Source organism: Pinus tabuliformis, chromosome 4_2 (assembly GCF_031772625.1).
Source record: "Pinus tabuliformis cultivar Carrire ecotype Pingquan chromosome 4_2, CPIR1, whole genome shotgun sequence".
Classification (NCBI taxonomy): domain Eukaryota; kingdom Viridiplantae; phylum Streptophyta; class Pinopsida; order Pinales; family Pinaceae; genus Pinus; species Pinus tabuliformis.
In genome coordinates, this window is record NC_142304.1 from 167931724 (window position 1) to 167956795 (window position 25072).

Below are 25072 nucleotides of genomic sequence, written 5' to 3' on the forward strand. Positions count from 1 at the left end.
GTTACTGATCAAGATTTTTCATTACATATTTGAATACCTTTTCAATGTTTTTCACGATATTTTTTTGTCTTTTATGGTTTTTTGATAAAATTCTAATTTAATATTGAGTGCAACACAATGCAGGGAAAGCAACATGAAGGATATCTAATGAACTTTTGAAATATCTATGAGAAACATTGCATTATAATGAAGGGTTAGAGGCAGAGGTGAGTTCTCTTTTGTTGTAAAATCCATGCGATCTTGTGATGAAATCCTCTTGATGTTGGTCTTTGTTTCATATTTCTTATAAGATATTTGATGTGTATTTAATATTTCACATAAGATTTTATGGTCTATATTTAATATCTTTTCATTTTTTTGATATGCAGGATGTCCTTGATTAGCCATAGACGCTTTCTGGGCATATAGAGGAGAGTTCCCCATTCATTGTTATTATTATTATTTTATTTTTATTTTTAGATTTTGTATATTTTACATATTTTTTTCTTTTTTCTTTTATTGCTATTGTTGTTTGTTTCTTTTGCTATTTCTTGTTGTGTTTTTATTTTCCTATAGCTATGGTTATTATTTTTTATCTTTTATTATTTTGCTTTTAATAGCATGGCCATGCTAATTTGTGATTTGATGTTTTACTTTTCGTGTTTGTTTTCTCTTGTATATTTCTTACCTTTGTTCATGCCTTCTTGTTTTTAATTCAATGGGTGGGGAAAGTAAGGCAGGTCGATGTAGATTCCATGGATGTAATTGATGAAGGTGAAGGAGGTATGTATGAGGGAATTTACGTGTTTGCTGCTACATAATTTTATGATTCCATGTTTAAATTGGACTCTTTGCTTTGCTTCTTATATCTTGGTCGTCGTATCCTGACGATCTGGGTCGTTTGATATAAGGCGATCCTGGCCATTCGATTGGGCTGGGCTGTTCTATCTCGGTCGATCTTGGCCATTCGATATCGCGCGATCTTGGACGAAAATCTAAAACGTTGTTCGGAGGTTATAAAGAGGAGATGCGAATGATGAAGCAAACTAAATAGGTTAGTGTTTATTGTAAAGTAAATGGTAAGAAAGTATATTTATAAATTAAACTCAAAATAAATAATATATTGAAAGGATGAGAAAAATGGAATAAAAGCGTTTTACACTTTCACATTATAATAGATTAAACTCTAATATATTTTAAATTAAAAATAAATAAAATAATAAATAAATAAGTTCGCAAATTATAAAATAATTTTAATGTAATAATTATTCTCAACTTGATCAATTTGTAACCCAAAAAAAAACAAATTTAAAATTGATTAAAAATAAAAATAAAAATGAATTTTTTTTTAAAAGTTATATTTAATATTTATTTCATAAGGCTTTTTCCTCTAAAATGAACTCCCCCAAATGCCTTTCTGTCCTAATCTTAATCTTAGCCGTCAGATCTATTGTTAGACAATTCAACAATAATCAACCATCTAATTTAATTAAAAAATCTTATAAAACATTAAAAAAAGACCTTAAAAAACCTTAATGTATTAGTTAATAATTAATTAAAAAAAAATTGTTTCGTTCTATTTGCTGCCCAACCATTTACCCTAATCAACCCAACCCGTCTGTACCCAACAAGTTCGTCCTGCTTGCGGATAGCCGCGTTTGATGCAGAGGAAGACGGGGGTGCACATGAGGGTGCCGGCGAAGGATTGCTGCAGAGAAGGGCAAGGGACCTTTAGAGGAGGGTTTGGGCAAGGGATTGCAAGAGGATGAGGAGGGCCACGGAGGACGAGGGGCCTTCTTCTTGGCTACACAAGGGCCGTAGAGGATTAGGGCCTTCTTCTTGGCTGCACGAGGGCCGCGTAGGCCGTTTTTTCTGTAAGAGGAGGAGGGACAGGAGGATGAGGATGGTCACAATGAGAAACAATCAGTTGGTCATTTTGCCCTCCATCCGAATATGGTGCCCTCTGCATCACAAATGGTTATGGTGGTAGATATTAGGTTATATATATATTCTGGGTTACTGTTCTCCTTTCTCATCTCATATTTTGCTTTATGTTTCCTACCTTTACTATACTATTGTCAACCACTATTCTATTTTGCTTATATCCATTGCTATTCCTGAGAACTTGCAACTCAGCTCTATGGATGTTTTCTTGTCCTGTTTATTTAAATTTTTGTTATTTTGTTGTTTTAAACCATTGAAATTCAATTGTTTTTGTTGTGTGGGATTAATGTTGCTCTACCTAAGGACAAAGCCCTATAAGTTAGCTGTTGATAAGCTTCTCCCTTCACTTGAAAGCCTATGCCTATACTCGCAAAAAGCTAGAAACAACAAACAAAACTAAAAGGTGTGTTTCTTTTCGAAACTAAATAGGTGTTATTTCCTTATCTTTCCATTTACCATTGACATTTTAACAGCTCATTGCCTGTGTCTTTCATATAATTTTTGCAATGAGGTTCAGTTTTTAGGTGTAAAAGTTATAAGATTAACAACAGTTAGATACTCACTCATATTTCCCCATAACTGCAGGCAAGCCACCCACTGTCACCTTAGTGGCCTTGCCTCTCGCTTTAAGGCTAAGAAGGGACTTCCTTACCTAAGAGGATTTTCATGTTTCTAGCTTATGGTTTTAGTAGATTAGCAAAGTCATATTACTACATATTAGCTATTTCAGGCCACATGCTGCCATTCAAAAGTCCTAGAACACTATTTGGCTGAGGTTGCCAGGCAACGGCTCAAGGGCTTATATTACCTGCACCAAAACAAATTCATAAGACTTCTGTCCAAAATTTAGCTTTAGTGTGAATTTTAGGGGTTAAGAATTTTAACTAAATGGAAAATCATATCCAAATGCACACGAAATTTCCAGTAATAGCTAGACTTTACGAATATCTTCATAACTTTGAATGGAAGCCTCTCCATAGTAGCTCTGTTAAAATAAGGATTCCGCTTGATGGTGGACTTGGGCGTGAATGGAAGGATTCAAAGCAATGTTTACCTAAGAGGAGATCTCCTACGGTCTAATCTAGTTAGGATTGCTAGGTAGTGATGAAAAATTCTGAACTCATTTTGACATATCCATGAAATCAAATGATTCTCAGGATTTTCATGTTTCCAGCTTATGGTTGTATCATCAAATTAGGGCATTATCAACAGTTCCATTGTAGGATGTGGAAGTGAAGACAATAATTAAGATTAAACTCTGATTCTCAGGATTTTCATGTTTCTAGCTTATGGTTTTGGATTCATGCAGCGTTCTGGATAGGCTCCATTTTTTGTTATTTTCCTTATCTTTCCATTTACCATTGACATTTTAACAGCTTATTGCCTGTGTCTTTCATATAATTTTTGCAATGAGGTTCACTCAACTCATTGCTTCTTTATCAGCTTGTGACAGACTACTGTCCAAAATTTAGCTTTAGTGTGACTTTCAGGGGTTGAGAATTTTAACTTCTATGGTGTTTCCATATACATATATTTAACTAAAACAATTAAAGTGGCAATTACCTAATCGTAATTTCGAGACAACTACTGCATCCGCAATAGAATCATGTTAGTCCAGGTCAGCACACACGATCCATGTAACCTTCGTTTGGGGGACCTATACATTGAAGGTTGAAACACTTGAGAACTCCTAAGATTTGGAGGAAGACCTTGCTGGAAGACTTGTTAAAGGTTTGAATATATTTGGATTCATGCAACGTTCTGGATAGGCTCCATTTTTTGTTATTTTCCTTATCTTTCCATTTACCATTGACATTTTAACAGCTCATTGCCTGTGTCTTTCATATAATTTTTGCAATGAGGTTCACTCAACTCATTACAGTGCAGGACTGTTACATGCTCACTATTGTGTCTTAATATTTTATTGCAAGGACAACTGCATGAGAAATGACACAGTTCCTACAAGCCTTGCTACGTTTGTCTTAATATAAATGATAGGTAGTATTATTTTCTTGATTTTTTTTCTTATGATACTGCATATCTCTCTGTAAGTTGTCTCCTCCAGAAGGTAGTATGGGGATATTCCCCAAGAATCATCACTATAAAGTGAATAATTTTTACACAGTCACTATTGTAGACCTATCCTCCTCTCCTCTCTCTATGGGAGATGAGACCAAGTAAATTGACTGACAAGTTAGATTATGTCATTTCTTTGTTTTTAGGTGTAAAAGTTATAATATTAACAACAATTAGATACTCACTCATACTTCCCCATAACTGCAGGAAAGCCACCCACTGTCACCTCAGTGGCCTTGCCTCTTGTTTTAAGGCTAAGAAGGGACTTCCTTACCTAAGAGGATTTTCATGTTTACAGCTTATGGTTTTGGATTCATGCAACATTCTGGATAGGCTCCATTTTTTGTTATTTTCCTTATCTTTCCATTTACCATTGACATTTTAACTGGTTAATATATGGGTTTTAATTGACAAATTTGTTGTGATTATATGATGTATTTTCTGATTGTGAAGCTTAACATACCTTTCATTCTTTAGAATCTGTTTTGAAATGGAAAAATATGAAATATGACATTTATTTACCTAGAAATCTAAAATTCAAATTATATTGATAGGTTAATACTTTATTCTTTATCTAATAGTCTATAGACAATAGAAATAATAAGAACCTGAAAGCAAGACATTTTGATCTTTAACTTCTAAGATGTTTCCATATAGATATATTTAACTAAAACAATTAAAGTAGAAATTACCTAATCGTAATTTTGAGACAGTTGGAGGAAGACCTTGCTAGAAGACTTGTTAAAGGTTTGAATATATTAGAATTGATTGCAGGGAGATATGAAAAAAGCAGTTAATTATTTCTTCCATAGCTGACTGAATTAGATCATGAGTCTATTGCTTCTGTTTAAAGACAGAGAAGACAATAGGGTAGAATTTGTATCATTCAAAGATTTTAGAAACAGAGGTATTGTTTATTATAGGTTTACAAAAAATATTCCAGGGAAATATAACTTGGTTTCTTCCCACTCAATGTTAACAATTACACAAAGTGTCTCTCAAAAGTTAGGCATGTGCTTTGGAAAATCTTTAGTAGATTAGCAAAGTCATATTACTGCATATTAGCTATTTGAGGCCACATGTTGCCATTCAAAAGTCCCAGAACACTATTTGGCTGAGGTTGCCAAGCAGGTGCTCAAGGCCTTGCATTACCTGCACCAAAACAAAGTCATAAGACTACTGTCCAAAATTTAGCTTTAGTAATATCTTCATAACTTTGAATGGAAGGGTAGCTCTGTTAAAATAAGGATTCTGCTTCATGGTGGACATGGCCGTGAATTGAAGGATTAAAAGTAATGTTTAAAGTTAGACTATGTCATTTCTTTGTTCTTAGGTGTAAAAGGTATAATATTAACAACAGTTACATACTCACTCATACTTCCACATAACTACAGGCAAGCCAGCCACAATCACCTAAGTGGCCTTGCCTCTCGCTTTAAGGCTAAGAAGGGACTTCCTTACCTAAGAGGATTTTCATGTTTCTAGCTTATGGTTTTGGATTCATGCAACGTTCTGGAGAGGCTCCATATTTTCTTATTTTCCTTATATTTCCATTTACCATTGACATTTTAACTGGTTAATATATGGATTTTAATTGACAAATTTGTTTTGATTATATGATGTATTTTATGATTGTGAAGCTTAACATACCTTTCATTCTTTAGAAACTGTTTTGAAATGGAAAGATATGAAATTCTGATGCGGAAGCATGTGACTCAGGGGGGAGAAATCTTCCAAATTATTCCAAAAATCCAAAAAAAAATCTACAGGCAAGGGAGTGGGGTCCTTTAGCCTGCAATTTCTATGCTTTCTTAGTTAAAAATAGAATAAATTATAGCAATAAATCACGCTATTTGTAATAGAGCTTTTCAAGCTTTAAATCATCATGTAAAGCATGCTTTTCTTTGTATCGGATAAGGACCGAGAGGGCCTATCCTCAGTTATAAATAAAGAGGCAGCGAAGCCCTCATCAGACAGAGGAGAGGGGCGAGTGCCATATTATTATTTTGAAAAATTTTGTTCTCTCAGTGTCTCTTATTAATGACTCTGTAATTGCATGCATAGATTATGGGATAGCGTCGACGGTGTTGAATGGTTCTAATTCCTCTCGCTGCAATTACTGTTTATTAATCATCGAAATCAATTTCCCTTTCGTTTTATGTTTATACAGGCTTTGAATTTCAATTGCGCGTATATTCTGGTTAGACTCAGAACTCTAGCTATTTTTCATTAGGTGGGCGTAGTTGATTTGAAATCTTGTAACTGTAATTTCTTGCTATATTGGTCCGAAACCATATCTGTGCCGAGAGGTCCTTTGGAATGTTAGTCATATGTTCAGTTACAAAGGTTTCCAGTTTTAAGGGAGCCACATCGTAACAAGGGCCGAGTCCCAATTTTGGAAGCCGAATTAACATAAACTGCGACATATATATATTGCCAGGTCCGTCGTTGCGGAGGTAGGAAGTCAGTATTTGAGTCGACCACGAAAAGCGGAACCACCGATTTATTAAAGGTTGCGTAAGAGTGTATCAGGTCCGTTGATTCGGAGGACAGCAGATCTTTGTTGAGCGATCGCCAACTTGTATATCGACCAAAACCAACATAAAGGCATAGATACATAGCGACGGTGCGATATATATATTCGAGCTTGGTACACGGTAAGGCCTGTGATATCGCATCAGGCGAAGGAGCAAAGGGAAATGCAACTGTTATATGTAATGATGTGTGCGTAAGTGGTTTGGGGTCATAAGGATCGCTTGCTATAGTGGAAATATGGGCGCTGAGGTGTAACCACGGTATAACGTGGTATATATATATAGTGTTACGTACATCTGCCAAGTGGATATCGCTTTAAAGACTTCTCCGAAAAGCCATGGGTTGATAATAAAGCCGATAGTGGGGTTTTTAAAAAGAAATGAAATATCAGTTTAATGACTGATGCGCCCAAAACAGAAGAAAGGAAAATTGATCAAGACGTTGAAGAACTTGCGGATAGAATAGAGGAATTGTCTCTAACGCCTGCACCCTCGCCATCATTAGTGGTATCAGAGCCATCAACTGACATTGAATTGAATCTCAGGAGTAGAAGAAGGATGGCTTTCAGAATTGGAAGAGGACGAGGACGTGGTGGAAGAGGCCGACCTGCTGCAAATGCTGAACTAATGGAAACAGTAGAAGAGCTGCGAGCTAGAGTGGATGCATTAACTTTAGATAGAAATATAGATGATGGAGATGTCAGTGAGCCCGAAATTGAAGCTACTGAAGAGGAGGAAGTTGTACAGGTTACTCCTGAGATGATATTCTTTCAGTCAGTGTTGAAATCCACATCCAGGCCATGGAACCAATTAGTACCGATATATCAAGGAGGACTGAATCCAGAAGAATTGATCGACTGGATTAACAGCATGGAGAAATTCTTCGATTACGAGGAAACAGAGGATGAGAAGAAAGTAAAGTTTGCTGTCACCAAGTTAAAAGGCCATGCAGCACTCTGGTGGGATGGTGTGCAGGCAGAAAGGAAGAGACTTGGGAAGCAGCCAATCAAGAACTGGAGCCGAATGGTAGCAAAGTTAAGAGGTAAGTTCTTGCCAAGTAATTATCAGCAAATGTTGTTTAGACAAATGCAAAATCTTAGACAGAGAACTTTAACAGTAAAAGAATATACATAAGAGTTCTATAAAGTGAGCATAAGAGCTGGAGAAGCCCAAGACACAGATGAGAAGGTGGCTAGATATATGAATGGTCTCAGAATGGACATTCAGGATGAGATAAGTCTGCTGTCTCCTAAAACAGTAGAGGAAGCTTATCAAATAGCACTGAAAGCTGAGGAAAAGCTCATAAGGAAGCAGTCTGCCAAAGGGAAAGGGACTTTCAGAGGAAAAGGAAGTCAAGGTGGTAGAGGAAGATCTACAGCACCTAGAGATGGAGCTAGCAGTAGCTCAACCCAGCATGCAACCAGAGAAGGTGATGCAAGAGGCAGAGGGAGTTTTTCCAGAGGAAGAGGAGGCAGAGGAAGAGGAAGAGAAATAAGATGTTACAGATGTAACAAGCTGGGACACAGAGCTTTTGAGTGCCCAGAGAATTCAGATATAAAGCAGAGGAATGCAATTGTTGCTCCAGCTGAAGAAGAAGCACCTGCGGCAGCGGTAGCAGAAGAAGAAAATACACCAGAAAGAGGTGAATCTCTGGTGGTTAATAAAGTCTTACTTAAGCCAGTGAAAGAGGTGGCTACTGAACCGCCACAAAGGAAAACTTTATTCAGGACAGTGTGCAAAGTCCAAGGGAAATGTTGTCAGATGATCATTGATAGTGGCAGCACTGATAATTTGGTCTCTACAGAAGTAGTGGAGAAATTGAATCTGAAGACAATGAAGCACCCAACACCTTATAAGGTGTCATGGTTACAAAAGGGACATCAACTGTTGGTAAGTGAACAGTGTGAAGTGGAATTTCAAGTGGGCAAGTACAAAGATAAAATTGTTTGTGATGTGATGCCTATGGACGTGTGTCATATATTGCTTGGGAGGCCTTGGCAATATGACAGAGGAGCCATACATGACCAGGAAGAGAAACACCTACAAGTTTGGAAAAGATGGTGTCAATCATACATTGTTGCCTCTGCAAGAAGAAGAGGTGCCGGGGCAGAAGACCAGTCCAAAAACTCTATTACTTAGAGGGAAGGAATACTTGAAGCAGATTGAAGAAAATGAGGTAAATTTTGCTGTAATTTGCAAGCCCAAGGTAATATTGGCTTCTACTAAAATTTCTAAATTACCCATTGAAATTCAAGAACTGCTGGAGAATTATTATGATATTATTGTTGATGATTTGCCTAACGAATTACCGCCAATTTGAAAAATCAGTCATCATATAGACTTGATTCCTGGAGCAAGCCTACCTAACAAAGTAGCATATAGAATGACTCCTACAGAGAATGAAGAAGTTAAGAAACAGGTGCAAGAATTGCTTGACAAGGGGTTGATTAAAGAAAGCCTGAGTCTTTGTGCAGTGCCAACAGTGTTGAGCCCGAAGAAAGATGGAGGCTGGAGAATGTGTACAGATTCAAGAGCCATCAATTTGATTACAATCAGGTATAGATTTCCATTGCCCAGAATTGAAGATTTAATGGATTGCTTGTCTGGCGCAAAATATTTTTCAAAGTTAGATCTTAAAAGTGGCTATCATCAGATAAGGATAAGAGAAGGGGATGAATGGAAAACCGCTTTTAAGACCAATGAAGGATTATATGAGTGGAGAGTGATGCCTTTTGGGTTGTCCAATGCACCAAGTACATTCATGAGGCTTATGAATGAAGTTCTTAAAGAATTCATTGGTAAATTTGTAATCGTATATCTGGATGATATATTAGTCTATAGCAGATCCAAGGAGGAACACTTGAGGCATTTAAATTATGTTTTACAGAAGCTGCAGCAAGAAAAATTATTGTTGAATCTGAAGAAGTGTTTGTTTATGAAAGAGGAGCTGGTGTACTTGGGATTTGTTATCTCAGCTGAAGGATTGAAGATGGATCCAGAAAAGATCAAAGCAATTGTGGAGTGGCCTTCACCCAAGAGTATTTTTGAGGTAAGGAGTTTTCATGGTCTTGCTAGTTTTTACAGAAAATTCATTAAGAATTTTAGTAAGATTAATGCACCTTATTGAGACCATAAAGAAATATAAATAGCCATTTAAGTGGACTGCTGAAGCAGAGAGAAATTTTCAGCTGTTAAAGAAGAAAATAACTGAAAAGCCTGTTTTGGTTCTTCCTGATTTTAACAAAACTTTTCAAGTTAAGTGTGATGCCAGCGCAGAAGCAATTGGAGGAGTTTTAAGCCAAGAAGATAGACCAATAGCTTACTTCAGTGAAAAGCTAAATGATGCAAAAAAGAAGTATTCTTCTTATGATAAGGAGTTTTACGCAGTTGTGCAGGCACTAAAGAAGTGGAGGCATTATTTAATGTCGAAAGAATTTATTCTTTATTCAGATAACCATGCATTGCAGTTTATAATGCAGCAGCCAAAACTCAGCCAGAGACATGCTAAATGGGTAGAATATCTTCAAGGCTTTCATTTTGTGTTAAAGCATATAACTGGACAGTCAAACAAAGTCACAGATGCCTTGAGTAGGAGAAGTGTATTGCTGCAAGAAAGTCAAATCCACGTGCTGGGGTTTGATTTTCTTAACGAATTATATGAGACCGATTCAGATTTTAAGGAGGAATTTGAGGCTTGTAAGAATCCTGTTTTGGCAGACAGGAGCAAGTGGCTGGATTATTTTATACAATATGGTCTGTTGTTTAAGAAAAATCAGCTGTGCATACCCAACTGTTCAATGAGAGAGAATTTAATCAAAGAGAAGCATAGTGGAGGACTTGCAGGACATTTTGGTAAAGAGAAGACCTTTGAATAGCTCAACAGATTTTACTTCTGGTCTAGAATGAAATCTGAAGTAGAGAAAAATGTAAGAAATTGTAAAGTCTGCCAGTATGCAAAAGGGAGGAGCCAGAACACAGGGTTGTATATTCCATTTCCAATTCTAGACAGGCCTTGGGATATGGTAAGTATGGATTTTGTGCTAGGATTGCAAAAGACTCAAAGAGGCTATGATTCAATTTTTGTTGTAGTGGACAGATTTTCAAAAATGGCACACTTTATTCCATGTTATAAAACTAGTGATGCTTCTCACATTGCTAACTTGCTTTTTAGAGAAATTGTAAGATTACATGGATTGCCCAAAAGCATTGTTTCAGACAGAGATTCAAAGTTTGTTGGACATTTCTGGAGAACACTATGGAAGAAGCTGGGAACTAAATTAAATTTCAGTTCTGCCTATCATCCACAAACTGATGGACAGACTGAAGTTGTGAATAGAAGTTTAGGCAATCTTTTGAGGAGCTTTACTGCAAAACATCCAAAGCAATGGGATCAAGTGTTACCACAAGTTGAATATGCATATAATGACTCACCAAACAGAAGCACAGGACAAAGACCATTCCATATTGTTTATGGAATGCACCCTAGGGGAATATCTGAATTAAGGAATTTGGGAAAAGAAGAAGTGAGAAGTGCAGAAGGTGAAGACTTTGCTTCAAGAATGCAGGCAATACATGAACACGTGAAACAACAGCTACAGGACAGCAACATTCAATATAAAACCAAAGTAGACATGAAGAGAAGATAAATGAACTTTGAAGTTGGAGACTTGGTTTTGGCACACCTCAGAAAGGAGAGATTTCCAAAGGGAGCATATAATAAGTTAAAATCCAAGAAAATTGGACCATGCAAAATACTGAGGAAATTCTCTACAAATGCTTATGAGATTGAATTACCACCTGGTGTGGGAATATCACCAATTTTTAATGTTGCAGACTTGTACAAGTATGAGAATGAAGCTGTAGATGATACAGCACAGGATCAAGAGACTCCAGAGATTGACTGGGTAAAATAGTTACCCACAGCAAAGGATTTACAGCCAGAAAGAATTCTGGATAAGAAAGTGTATAAAAAGACAAGGGGACGAGAATATTTCCAATATCTGGTGAAATGGAAGGGACAGCCGATTGCTGAAGCTACATGGGTTACAGAAGACATTCTACAGAAATTGGGCAAATCTGTAGATGAGCTCATGGACAGGAGCCCATGAAGAATTTTGTCCTCAGGAGTCTGATGCGGGAGCATGTGACTCAGGGGGGAGAAATCTTCCAAATTATTCCAAAAATCCAAAAAAAAATCTACAGGCAAGGGAGTGGGGTCCTTTAGCCTGTAATTTCTATGCTTTCTTAGTTAAAAATAGAATAAATTCTAGCAATAAATCACGCTATTTGTAACAGAGCTTTTCAAGCTTTAAATCATCATGTAAAGCATGCTTTTCTTTGTATCGGATAAGGACCAAGATGGCCTATCCTCAGTTATAAATAAAGAGGCAGCGAAGCCCTCATCAGACAGAGGAGAGGGGCGAGTGCCATATTATTATTTTGAAAACTTTTGTTCTCTCAGTGTCTCTTATTAATGACTCTGTAATTGCATGCATAGATTATGGGATAGCGTCGACGGTGTTGAATGGTTCTAATTCCTCTCGCTGCAATTACTGTTTATTAATCATCGAAATCAATTTCCCTTTCATTTTATGTTTATACAGGCTTTGAATTTCAATTGCGCGTATATTCTGGTTAGACTCAGAACTCTAGCTATTTTTCATTAGGTGGGCGTAGTTGATTTGAAATCTTGTAACTGTAAGTTCTTGCTATATTGGTCTGAAACCATATCTGCGCCGAGAGGTCCTTTGGAATGTTAGTCATATGTTCAGTTACAAAGGTTTCCAGTTTGAAGGGAGCCACATCGTAACAAGGGCAGAGTCCCAATTTTGGAAGCCGAATTAACATAAACTGCGACATATATATATTGCCAGGTCCGTCGTTGCGGAGGTAGGAAGTCAGTATTTGAGTCGACCATGAAAAGCGGAACCACCGATTTATTAAAGGCTGCGTAATAGTGTATCGGGTCCGTTGATTCGGAGGACATCAGATCTTTGTTGAGCAATCGCCGACTTGTATATCGACCAAAACCAACATAAAGGCATAGATACATAGCGACGGTGCGATATATATATTCGAGCTTGGTACACAGTAAGGCCCCACCTACACTCATTGGCGATGCGATCTCGCATCAGGCCAAGGAGCAAAGGGAAATACAACTGTTATATGTAATGATGTGTGCGTAAGCAGTTTGGGGTCATAAGGATCGCTTGCTATAGTGGAAATATGGGCGTTGAGGTGTAACCACGGTATAATGTGGTATATATATATAGTGTTACATACGTCTGCCAAGTGGATATCGCTTTTAAAGACTTCTCCGAAAAGCCACGGGTTGATAATAAAGCCGATAGTGGGGTTTTTAAAAAGAAATGAAATATCAGTTTAATGACTGATGTGCCCAGAACAGAAAAAAGGAAAATTGATCAAGACGTTGAAGAACTTGCGGATAGAATAGAGGAATTGACTCTAACGCCTGCACCCTCGCCATCAAATATGACATTTATTTACCTAGAAATCTAAAATTCAAATTATATTGATAGGTTAATACTTTATTCTTTATCTAATAGCCTATAGACAATAGAAATAATAAGAACCTGAAAGCAATACATTTTGATATTTAACTTCTATGGTTATTCCATATACATATATTTAACTAAAACAATTAAAGTGGCAATTACCTAATCATAATTTCGAGACAGTTGGAGGAAGACCTTGCTAGAAGACTTGTTAAAGGTTTGAATATATTAGAATTTATTGCAGGAAGATATGAAAAATGCAGTTAATTATTTCGTCCATTGTTGACTGAATTAGATCATGAGTCTGTTGCTGTTGTTTAAAGATGGAGAAGATAGTAGGGTAGAATTTGTATCATTCAAAGATTTTAGAAACGGAGGTCTTGTTGATTATAGGTTTACAAACAATATTCCAAGGAAATATAACTTGATTTCTTCCCACTCAATGCTAACAATTACACAAAGTGTCTCTCAAAAGTTAGGCATGTGCTTTGGAAAATATTTAGTAGATTAGCAAAGTCATATTATTGCATATTAGCTATTTCAGGCCACATGTTGCATTCAAAAGTCCCAGAACACTATTTGGCTGAGGTTGCAAGGCAGTTGCTCAAGGGCTTGCATTACCTACACCAAAACAAAGTCATAAGACTACTGTCCAAAATTTAGCTTTAGTAATATCTTCATAACTTTGAATGGAAGGGTAGCTCTATTAAAATAAGGATTCTGCTTCATGGTGGACATGGCCATGAATGGAAGGATTCAAAGTAGTGTTTAATTCTTCACCTTGATTTTAGAAACAAAGTTATTTTTCTCCCTGCATTATTTCTTCCATAGTTGACTGAATTTCGTCCTTAATGTAAGATGGAGTGCTTGTGTGAAAATTCTTGGCTACTTTCCTAGCTGTTTAAAGATAGAGAAGACAATAGGGCAGAATTTGTATCATTCAAAGATTTTAGAAATAGAGGTATTGTTTTTCCTGCATTATTTCTTCCATATTTGACTCAATTTCATCCTTAATGTAATATGGAGTGCTTGTGTGAAAACTCTTGGCTACTTTCCTAGCTTAGGCTGCACGAGAAATGACACAATTGCTACAAGCCTTGCTAATATCCTACTTTATATACGTTTGTCTTAATATAAAAGATAGGTAGTATTGGTTTTGGATTCATGCAGCGTTCTGGATAGGCTCCATTTTTTGTTATTTTCCTTATCTTTCCATTTACCATTGACATTTTAACAACTCATTTACACATTCACTATTGTAGACCTATCCTCCTCTCCTCTCTCTATGGGAGATGAGACCAAGTAAATTGAGTGACAAGTTAGAATATGTCAATTCTTTGTTTTTAGGTGTAAACGTTATAAGATTAACAACAGTTAGATACTCACTCATACTTCCCCATAACTGCAGGCAAGCCACCCACTGTCACCTCAGTGGCCTTGCCTCTCGCTTTAAGGCTAAGAAGGGACTTCCTTACCTAAGAGGATTTTCATGTTTCCAGCTTATGGCTTTGGATTCATGCAGCGTTCTGGATAGGATCCATTTTTTGTTATTTTCCTTATCTTTCCATTTACCATTGACATTTTAACCGGCTAATATATGGATTTTAATTGACAAATTTGTTTTGATTATATGATGTATTTTCTGATTGTGAAGCTTAACATACCTTTCATTCTTTAGAAATAGTTTTGAAATGGAAAAATATGAAATATGACATTTATTTATCTAGAAATCTAAAATTCAAATTATATTGATAGGTTAATACTTTATTCTTTATCTAATAGTCTATAGACAATAGAAATAATAAGAACTTGAAAGCAAGGCATTTTGATCTTTAACTTCTATGATGTTTCCATATACATATATTTAACTAAAACAATTAAAGTGGCAATTACCTAATCGTAATTTCGAGACAGTTACCACATCCACAATAGAATCATGTCAGTGCAGGTCAGCACACACGATCCATGTAACCTTCGTTTGGGGGACCTATACATTGAAGGTTGAAACACTTGAGAACTCCTAAGATTTGGAGCAAGACCTTGCTAGAAAACTTGTTAAAGGTTTGAATATATTAGAATTGATTGCAGGGAGATATGAAAAAAGCAGTTAGTTATTTCTTCCATTGTTGACTGAATTAGATCGTGAGTCTATTGCTATTGTTTAAAGACAGAGGGCTTGCATTACCTACACCAAAACAACGTCATAAGACTACTATCCAACATTTAGCTTTATTAATATCTTCATAACTTTGAATGGAAGCCTATCCATAGTAGCTCTCTACTAGATAGGCACATCTTTTATGGCTTGCAGAAGTGGTATCTTCACACATAAATGTTTCTCAGGATTTTCATGTTTCCAACTTATGGTTGTATCATCAAATTAGGGCATTATTGGCGGTTCCATTGTAGAATGTGGAAGTGAAGACGATAATTCAGATTAAACTCTGATTCTCAAGATTTTCATGTTTCCAGCTTATGGTTTTAGAATCATGACAGTCCATGTCAGCACACACGTTCCATGTAACCTTCATTTGGGGAACCTATACATTGAAGGTTGAAACACTTGAGAACTCCTAATATTTGGAGGAAGACCTTGCTAGAAGACTTGTTAAAGGTTTGAATATATTAGAATTGATTGCAGGGAGATATCAAAAAAGCAGTTAAGTTTTGGTTTTTATCTCAATGTACATTTATAGGGAATTGGGTATTTATCAATACTATTAATTCTGATTAGAGTTTATTTAGAAACAATAACTTTCTAGTTTATTTAGCAACAACAGTCTTATATAATGATACAATTATACAATGGAATGTGATAGAGCCTAATATCACAACTTGAAATAATTAACAAACATACAAAGACTAAAGGAAAATGGCCAAAAACACATTGGGGTATCAAAGGGACTTCCTTACCTAAGAGGATTTTCATGTTTCCAGCTTATGGTTTTGGATTCATGCAGTGTTCTGGATAGGCTCCATTTTTTGTTATTTTCCTTATCTTTCCATTTACCATTGACATTTTAACCGGTTAATATATGGATTTTAATTGACAAATTTGTTTTGATTATATGATGTATTTTCTGATTGTGAAGCTTAACATACCTTTCATTCTTTAGAAACTGTTTTGAAACCACAACATCACTTTAAAACCACAACTCCTTTACAACTATAAGAATATTATTAGTTGTTGATACTTTCTCCTCAAGTACACAATCAAGTAAGGTTGCATGAACTACTTTCTTATACTAAGCATACTCCACCGTATCTTTCTCATGTGCATTCACAACTTAGATTTAATGGATCAAATCATAGTCTTCACCTCATATATGTTCTCGAACTTCAACTCAATTTTGGATACTAAGTTTTGTTTTTTATTATCTAGATTTGTAGACCTTCTTCAGACAATAGTAGGATATGTTTTCCTTGAACAGAGGGATATGCATTAACATTCAAATCAAATGAGTTGGTATTAAGTTGATCAAACAATCAATTTCCATCATCCAATATTTCTTAAGATTTTTGTGTCCAACATCTAACATTATATCCACATCAACTTCAATGGTGTTCTCATACCCATAAATACTTGGTTGAGTCTCCAGAAACTTTCTAAGAATAGAATCATTCTGAAAATGATAAGATTTAAATATCTTCAACATGTCAAAGGTCAAGGCTAACAACTGAATCCATGCAAACAACAACTGGGCATCTATATGGATGGATTTGGGAACCAAACCCATTGTAAAATTCAATATGTTTTACATATGGTACAACAATTGACCTGTTTTTATTTGATCAAACTTTCAATATCCAGAGGAGCTTATTTATGCATGATGATATTGCTTTCATGAAAAGCAACACAACATTCAAAGTACATGGGAGTTTATTTAAATAGGTTTAGATTTAGAAACAGAACCTTGCATACTCTATTTCCAATAGTAACTAGGCACTATATATCTTTATATGGTCTTTGACCCTTCTTTGGGAGAATTGGATACATTTTTGTCCAAATCTGTCCCAGTTCATTTTGACATAGTCACTATTGTAAATCTTTTATGGACTTCTAAATGCTTTACTAGCTTCACAACTAATATGGGAATTTTTAACTAACAATCAAAGGCACTGAGGACCTATGGGCTAATATTTATACTATTTTGAGCATGGTTTCATCAATAATTTACAATATAATATGATTATATTATTGCTAAACTGTCACTCTCCTCTTATTCTTCATAATTATTCTTTGTCTGTAAATTTCAGATATCAATGAGAAGAAGAAAAAGTTGACGCTTGGATAAATCTGCAGACTTCAAAAGCTAAAGCTGAAACCAAAAAACTTAAGGTATAAGGAGTGTGCCTATAAATATTTGCACACATTTTTTCTGTTAAAATATTCAATGATATTTCGTCTAGGCAATATCTTTGTCTGCTACATAATAATGGGAAAATTGTCTTGGATAGCTTAATAATTAGATTGTAGAGTACAGAAATTTGAAACACCATGCATTTGGCACGAATCTTACTTCTACTTAAAAGGAAATGTTGGTATGCATTAAATGTTGGTAGGTTTATGAAATTTATAGTTTATAGTATTAAGTATGTTACGCATGTCTGATTTTTTCTAACATGCGTAGGTTTCTGAAATTGTTAATTAACGATTTTAACTATGCTTGAAAAAGAATGATCATATAGAAGTTATTGTAATAAATCTCTTCATTATTATGTTTACAAGCTTAGATAACCACTCATTTACAAACAAATTGAACATGCCTCCTGCCCTTTAGTTCATATATTTTCATGTAGCATTATAGGAATGTAATGAATGTTAAACATCTTATGAAAAAAAACCAACATTTTTGTGTTTTGTTTTGTATAGTACTTATTTTGTTATCTCTACTTTCAGAAAATGACAATAAACCTTACTGAGAATGTTATTTTCTCAATGCTATCTGGATCAACTCATATTCAACCATACCTACAAATTGTTGAACTTGAACCCATACAATCAATGCAAAATTCAACTCCACGATATTGTACTGCCATCTCTGGCAGAACACATAAGAAACACCTTATGCTTCCAAAAGATTTCAATGACCTCGTAGCAACAGGATAGCTACAAAAGGGTTCTGTTACAAATGTCAAAAGTTGGACTAGTTCAGCTATTGGTCCATCAATGTAAGTTTGTTAGAAATTTCTTATTTCAAATTTAACATTTTTATCGATAACACTTCCACCTCTAACAATTATTCCTATGACTCTCATTTGTCATGTAGGTCTATAAAGCTAATAGACTTCGAGATTTCTACTTCATTTGCACCCTTAATTGGTAATCCAAAAACTATGAGTATCCTGATCACATCTGAAGAAAACACTCCCTCCTCATCGAACCCAGACCCTTCATAAAAAAGGCACTGCCCTCTTCCAACTACTCCAACCCCATCCGTCCTGCCAGTTCAAATTCCCATCAAATCACTAAACCCTTACCACTCAAATTGGTGCATAAAAGGATATGTTCAAAGGAAAACATCTCTTTGACAATTTCAGAATCAATACGGACCCAGTAAAGTGTTTGGTTTTGACCTGTTTGATACAGAGGGTGGAGAAATACATATTACTTGTTTCAACAACGTTGTAGATTATTTTTTTGACAAAATCCAACATGGAAATGTCTACATTGTCTCTAAATGGAATGTGAAAATGGCTAATAAGAAATACAACCACTTAAACAATGATTGGGAAATTTTGTTAAATGCAACATCTACCATAGAACATGTTGCTAGCGAAAAAATACATAAGCCAACGATGTAATTCAATATAAAATCAATCAATGATATCAAAACAACAAATGTCAACTCCGTTGTTGATATTCTTGGTATTGTCATAGACATTTCCAATGTGTGCACTATACGTAGAAAAAACGGCTCTAAAGTTACTAAACAAACACTACAACTTCAAGACATGCTTGGCTATAACATAGATGCAATCTTTTGGGGAGATAATTTTGATGTTGTATCACAAGAAATATCCTCCCTATGTGTTGCAAGAAATAACCCCATCATTGCAATAAAGTCTTCTCGTGTTAGATAATTTAATGGAAAAAAATGTCGGCACTACAATGAGATCCATTACTCTTGTAGATTTTGGCATTGAAGAGACCCACATGCTAAATTCATGGTTTAAAAAAGAAGGTTCGACTGCAGCTTCTACATCCTTGACAACAAGATATCCTTTTGGTCATCAACAAAAAAAAATAACAATTGCTGATATTTATAGTATGGATTCCTTAGAGAAACCAGCATTCTTCCAATTAAAGGGCACAATAAAAAAAATTGGGATCGACAGTTTTTACTACATTTCTTTCCTGTCCATCATTGATGGGAAAAAATGCATGAAAAAACTTATTCCACAAAATACAGGGATATGGTTTTGCCCAAAATGCAATGCCGAAGTAACTGATTGTGATTACAGATACCTACTGAAAATCGACATACAAGATCACACTGGTGAATTAGCTTCAACTGTTGCTTTCGAAGACACGAGATCTACAATTCTTGGGAATAATGCCAAAGACATCTATTTATTATCCTCAGATCCAGATCTAATCAAGGAAATTGTCTCCAAAGCTCTATGGACAGATCATATCTTCAAACTATCAGTGAAGACAAAAAATTTTAAAGGAATACCATCGCTGAAATGCATTATCATAAAAGAAGAAATCTTGCATTTCACAATAGAATGCAACAACATTGTTCGAGCAATTGATAACATCTCGATATCATAGATAGATATCGCAAAATGTATTCCTCGCTTTTTGACAATTCCTATTATATTTTTTTATAAATATAATTTTGCACCATATAGTGTTGCATGCCTTCTCATGAGATTCTCTTATATAGTATTGAAATAAGTATTCGTCCTCCATTGTATCTAGCATTATGTAAGTACACAAATTCACATTTTTATCATCTTCTTTCTTTTAAAAAATGAGGTAACTTGCTGCATTACACATGCAACTATCTACATGTATAAAGGAAAATTACTAAAATGTTCTTTCAAACACATTATTCAAATAAAAAATTCACATAAAACTATTCAAAACTTAAATTTCTTTCTCCTCTTTCTCTTTTATACAATAACATGGTTGTTCTCTCCAAATAACATTCTTGTTTTCCCCTCTCTTGCTTATAGGTACCATAACTTTTGCGAATGTCTTCTTCTTGTAATGATGAACGTGCCCGAAGATACTATGCAACAAATAAAGAATGAATAAATGCACATTGACGTGAGCTTTATCAGGAAAAAAAGGCATCACAGAATGTCAAAAACATAAAAAAAAGAATGAAAACCAACATTCCTCGTTTGAAACGACCCACCCTGAAAACAATCCTCCTTTGCAATTATCAAACTCTTTATCTTTTCAATAAACCTCTCAAACAAATACATCCATACCTCATTGCCCTAACCCCTCCTTTGCACATGCTTTCAACAACGTTTACACTAATGAAGCACATCAAGATTTCTGTGCAAAGATTGATAAACTTGCACCTAAATGCCCATGCTCCATTTGTCTTGAATCATATCCTGGAATACATATCTGTAATTCCAACCAAATGTATTGCTGCTCCAGATGCATCTTTGAAACAAAGGGTCATTGCTTCTCATTATCAAACAAAATGGACCCTGGTCCTCAACCAGTTGCCCTTACGTCTCTTTCACAAGGAGAAGAAGTAGGGTTAACCCTATACTGCAGGTAACACATGCACGTGGTGGCCAATATAACTACAATGGCCACACAATTTGTTTTCCATATGACATTACAAAAATCGCAAGCATGTTGCCACGACGTGTTGAAGACTTGGACATTCTAATTGTCACTCGTCATAGTAATGACCATAAGGCTTATGATTGCATTATCAGTAGACATCGCGTTCTCGTTACATTAGAATAAAAATTGGCAAATGACCCATACTATAAGAATGCCCGTATTGATAACAACACACTAACATCCTTACTAGCAATCCCCACCAATGTCTCCTCCTCCCTTCGCCATTCCAATACTACAGAAATAATTGTCCACCTTTCACTTGAACCACCACATGAGCCCACTAAAGATTCCGCAAACCCATCCCTACACCAAACATCATCATTTGTACCCATTATTCCTAATACAAATACAGAAATCCAAGAAATCCGCCATTATTTACATGCTTACAACCACCATTCTAATACTACAATTGAATGACCAACAATTGGCTTATCCCCAATCAATGAATACAACATAAAAGGTCTACTCTCTATGGATTTCCCCACCCTTTTCCCCACAGGAGCTGCAATGCCAAATCAACCAAGAATGAAAGCAATGCAATTACATGAATATGCACTTCATCTCATACATTACTATGATAACAGATTCGGCAAGCACCCATGCTTTTGTTATTACATATATAATCTCATGATGCGACATTGCAGTCAAGAAACAACCTCGATTTTTGTGAAAAAGAACATCGAAGATAACTTTCCAACATCTATTCAAGATCTAAACATTCGATTAGAACAATTTCCAAACGAGCAATTGGCAAAACAAGTCATGCGATTCGATTTCTCTTTACGTGGAACAAGATCTTTTTGGCACAAAGCTAAAAATGAACTAATGGATATGATATCTCAGCTCGATTTCCCGACATTCTTCTTCACATTAAGTGCAGTTGATACAAAATGGCCTGATCTTCATGCAATCATGCTCGGATGTCAACCTTCTGATATTGCCAAACAACAAAAATGGAGAAATGATAACATTATCTCTAACCCACATTTAACATCACTATATATGCACCATAGGTTCACAGCATTTTGTGAAGTTATCTTAGAAAAACACTTGCAGACAAAAGACTACTGGTATAGGTACGCATTCTACCACATTTTTTTCGTAACTCTCTAAACATCATACCTCACCTACTACAAAATTATCTTACAGAAATGCATACTTGATAGGTATGAATGGCAACATAGGGGATCTGCACACATCCATGGTTTCCTTTAGATAGAAAATGCACCTGATATGGAAAGCCTCAACTGGGAAGACATAGAAGCAGTTGATATTACTAGGCAGTGGTTCGACAAATATATTTTCGCTTGGAACCATCGTACTCCTTCGATTTCAAACCAACCAATTGCTCAAACAAATCCAAAAGACCCTTGTCTATTGTCTATGCCACAAATTTTCAGAACCAATCCTTTCAATGATTATGAACAACTCATCAATTGCGTTGAACGTCACACAAAATGCACCGAAAGCACATGCCTAAGAAATAATGGATCCTCATTCGAATGTCGTTATAAAGCACCATGGGAATTACATCCAAAATCATCCTTATTCATTGACTCCAATGGCAAAAAAACATACACCCTTGCTCGCAACGGTGATCGACTCAATACCCATAACCCTACCATCCTATCTATTTGGCATGCAAATGTTGACTGCCAACCAGTACTCTCCATACACGCTATACAAAAATATATCGCCAAATATGCATCCAAAGCAGAAAAAATATGAAAGCTTCCACCACATGCTACGTAGAATTGTCCTCACTTCACCCATTGCTGCAACAACATCTATATTTCGAAAATTTCTTGCAGAAACCGTTGTTGATCGTGACATTGGAGCACAAGAAACCTGCCATATGCTGCAAAAATTACCATTAACATTGTGTAGTCAAGCATTCTTTTCTTTAAACGTAAGCCAAAAAATTCTTATGCGCCTTCCACAAACAAACACCACCTCCACTACATCCCCACACATCATAGATACATATATCCAACACCCTTCTACCCTAGAATCCACATCACTTATAGAAGTAGCAAGATCCTGGTCATATGATCCTCATTGCAAAACAAACAAATGGAAACTTAGACATACAAAAGCAATTATTCGGGTCATACCACGTTACTCCTCCATAACATCCACAATCGAACCTTGCTATGCTAACCTTTTCAGAGTTGAACTTATGCTATACAAACCCTTTCGCCATATCGTACAAGATATAAGAGATTCTACTGCAGAATTCATCACAAATTGGCAAACATTTCGTCCATTCTACAAACCTTGGCATCAACATTGCACACTATCGGATATTGAATCTATCGCAAATGATAACTCAACTATTCATGAAACCAATCCTCCAGACACCATGGAAATAAATGAATGGGAATTACTCTCCCAATTATACCCTACAAATGAGCTCCTCATAAATGACCTTGACATGCTTGGCCTTCGTGGCTTTGATGACAACCATAATTGGAATCATACCACTATCCCATTAGATCTACAAAATAATTCCATACAATTCATTGAGAATAGTCGCTCCATCCAACGTATTCTTCAAACACATCAACGTATCCTGATGACCCTTACTACATCATCTCCAATGCAAAGAGAAGCTCTAAATATAATTTCTAGTCATTTTGCTGAGAAGGATAGTTTAACCGCTCTCAGAATGATAATACAGGGCACTGTTGGTATAGGAAAATCCCTCGTCAATTGCATCAAAGATATGCTCATAACCCTTGCAGGCCCAGAACCTTCACCGATCATGCTCCTCACCCCTACAGGGGTTGCTGCCTTCAACATACAAGCATCGACAATCCATTCTGCTCTCCACCTTCCCATAAAGGATCTTATGCCCTTAGAAGGCAATGCTCTTGCAAAATTCGAAGAAGAACTTAGGCGTATAAGGTACATACTAATCAATGAAATGAGCTTCATTGGGCCAAAGCTTCTCAACCATATTGACAAATGTCTTCAAGAGGCATTTCCACAACAAAGAAACACTCGTTTCGGTGGCTGTTCCATTATATTGGTTGGTGATCTCAGGCACGAGCCATGGAAGCACACAGTGGAACACCTTCAACACAGTGATCACATTAGACACAATATTTCGTCAACAAGGTGACAAATTCACCCAAGTTACTTTTAGGAACATCCTCCAGAACATTAGAGATGCAAAGCCAACAATCGACGACTACAACATACTCATGTCGCACACATATTCCTTTTTATCAGAAGATGAAATACATTCCTTCCATGATTCCATGCATCTATTTCCAACAAATGCTCAAACAATGGTCCATAATAAGCAAATGATAAAATCTCTAAACACTCCAATTGCAAGATCCATTGCTGAAGATGACAACACATATTCCAACATTTCCTCAGAAGACGAGCAACTTGAGCGAATTGTGTTACTATGCAATGGCCAAAAAGTTATGTTAACTTCCAACCTTTGGGTTTCAGCCGGACTTGTTAATGGTTCCCTTAGAGAAATTGTAACCATCTTTTACAAAGAATCAATTGCACCACCACAACTTCCAACATTTGTTGTCATAGCTTTTCCCAAATACATCGGGCCTCCTTGGGATGAAAGAAATCCCACTCACTTGCCTGTTCCAGCAATAAAAATAAATGGACGTACGCAAATTCCACTAAATATGGCTTGGGCTTTAACCATACATAAATCTCAAGGTATGACACTGCCAAAAGCAACAATTGACATTGGGAAAACTGAACGTCAGGGTCTCACATTCACAGCAATTTCAAGAGTACCTTCTCTACAAGATCTTCAAATTTGCCCCGCATTCAGTTTCGATTATTACAATAAAATGAAGGACAACAAAAACATTGCTCGCAGAAAACACGCGGAAGAAATTCTCTGTTCAATGCCACCTCCAGATAATCTGCTCCAATCCATACTTTAACATCACCAAAAGGTTTCTTCTATTTATTAAGCTCATTCAATTTCATAACATACCTTTCATATCTTTCAACAACAACCAAATTTAATCATTATTAATCATGTTTGCAAATATTACAATTTCTTTATATTATCTATACATTTGATTCTAACATTTTCTTTCTTTTGCAACAGGACATATGGACTCAGAAATAACACAACTATATAACTATTGGGACGAAATTAAGGCATCAATACTTACATTGCAACATATACAAAACAAATTTCTTCCGGTACCAAA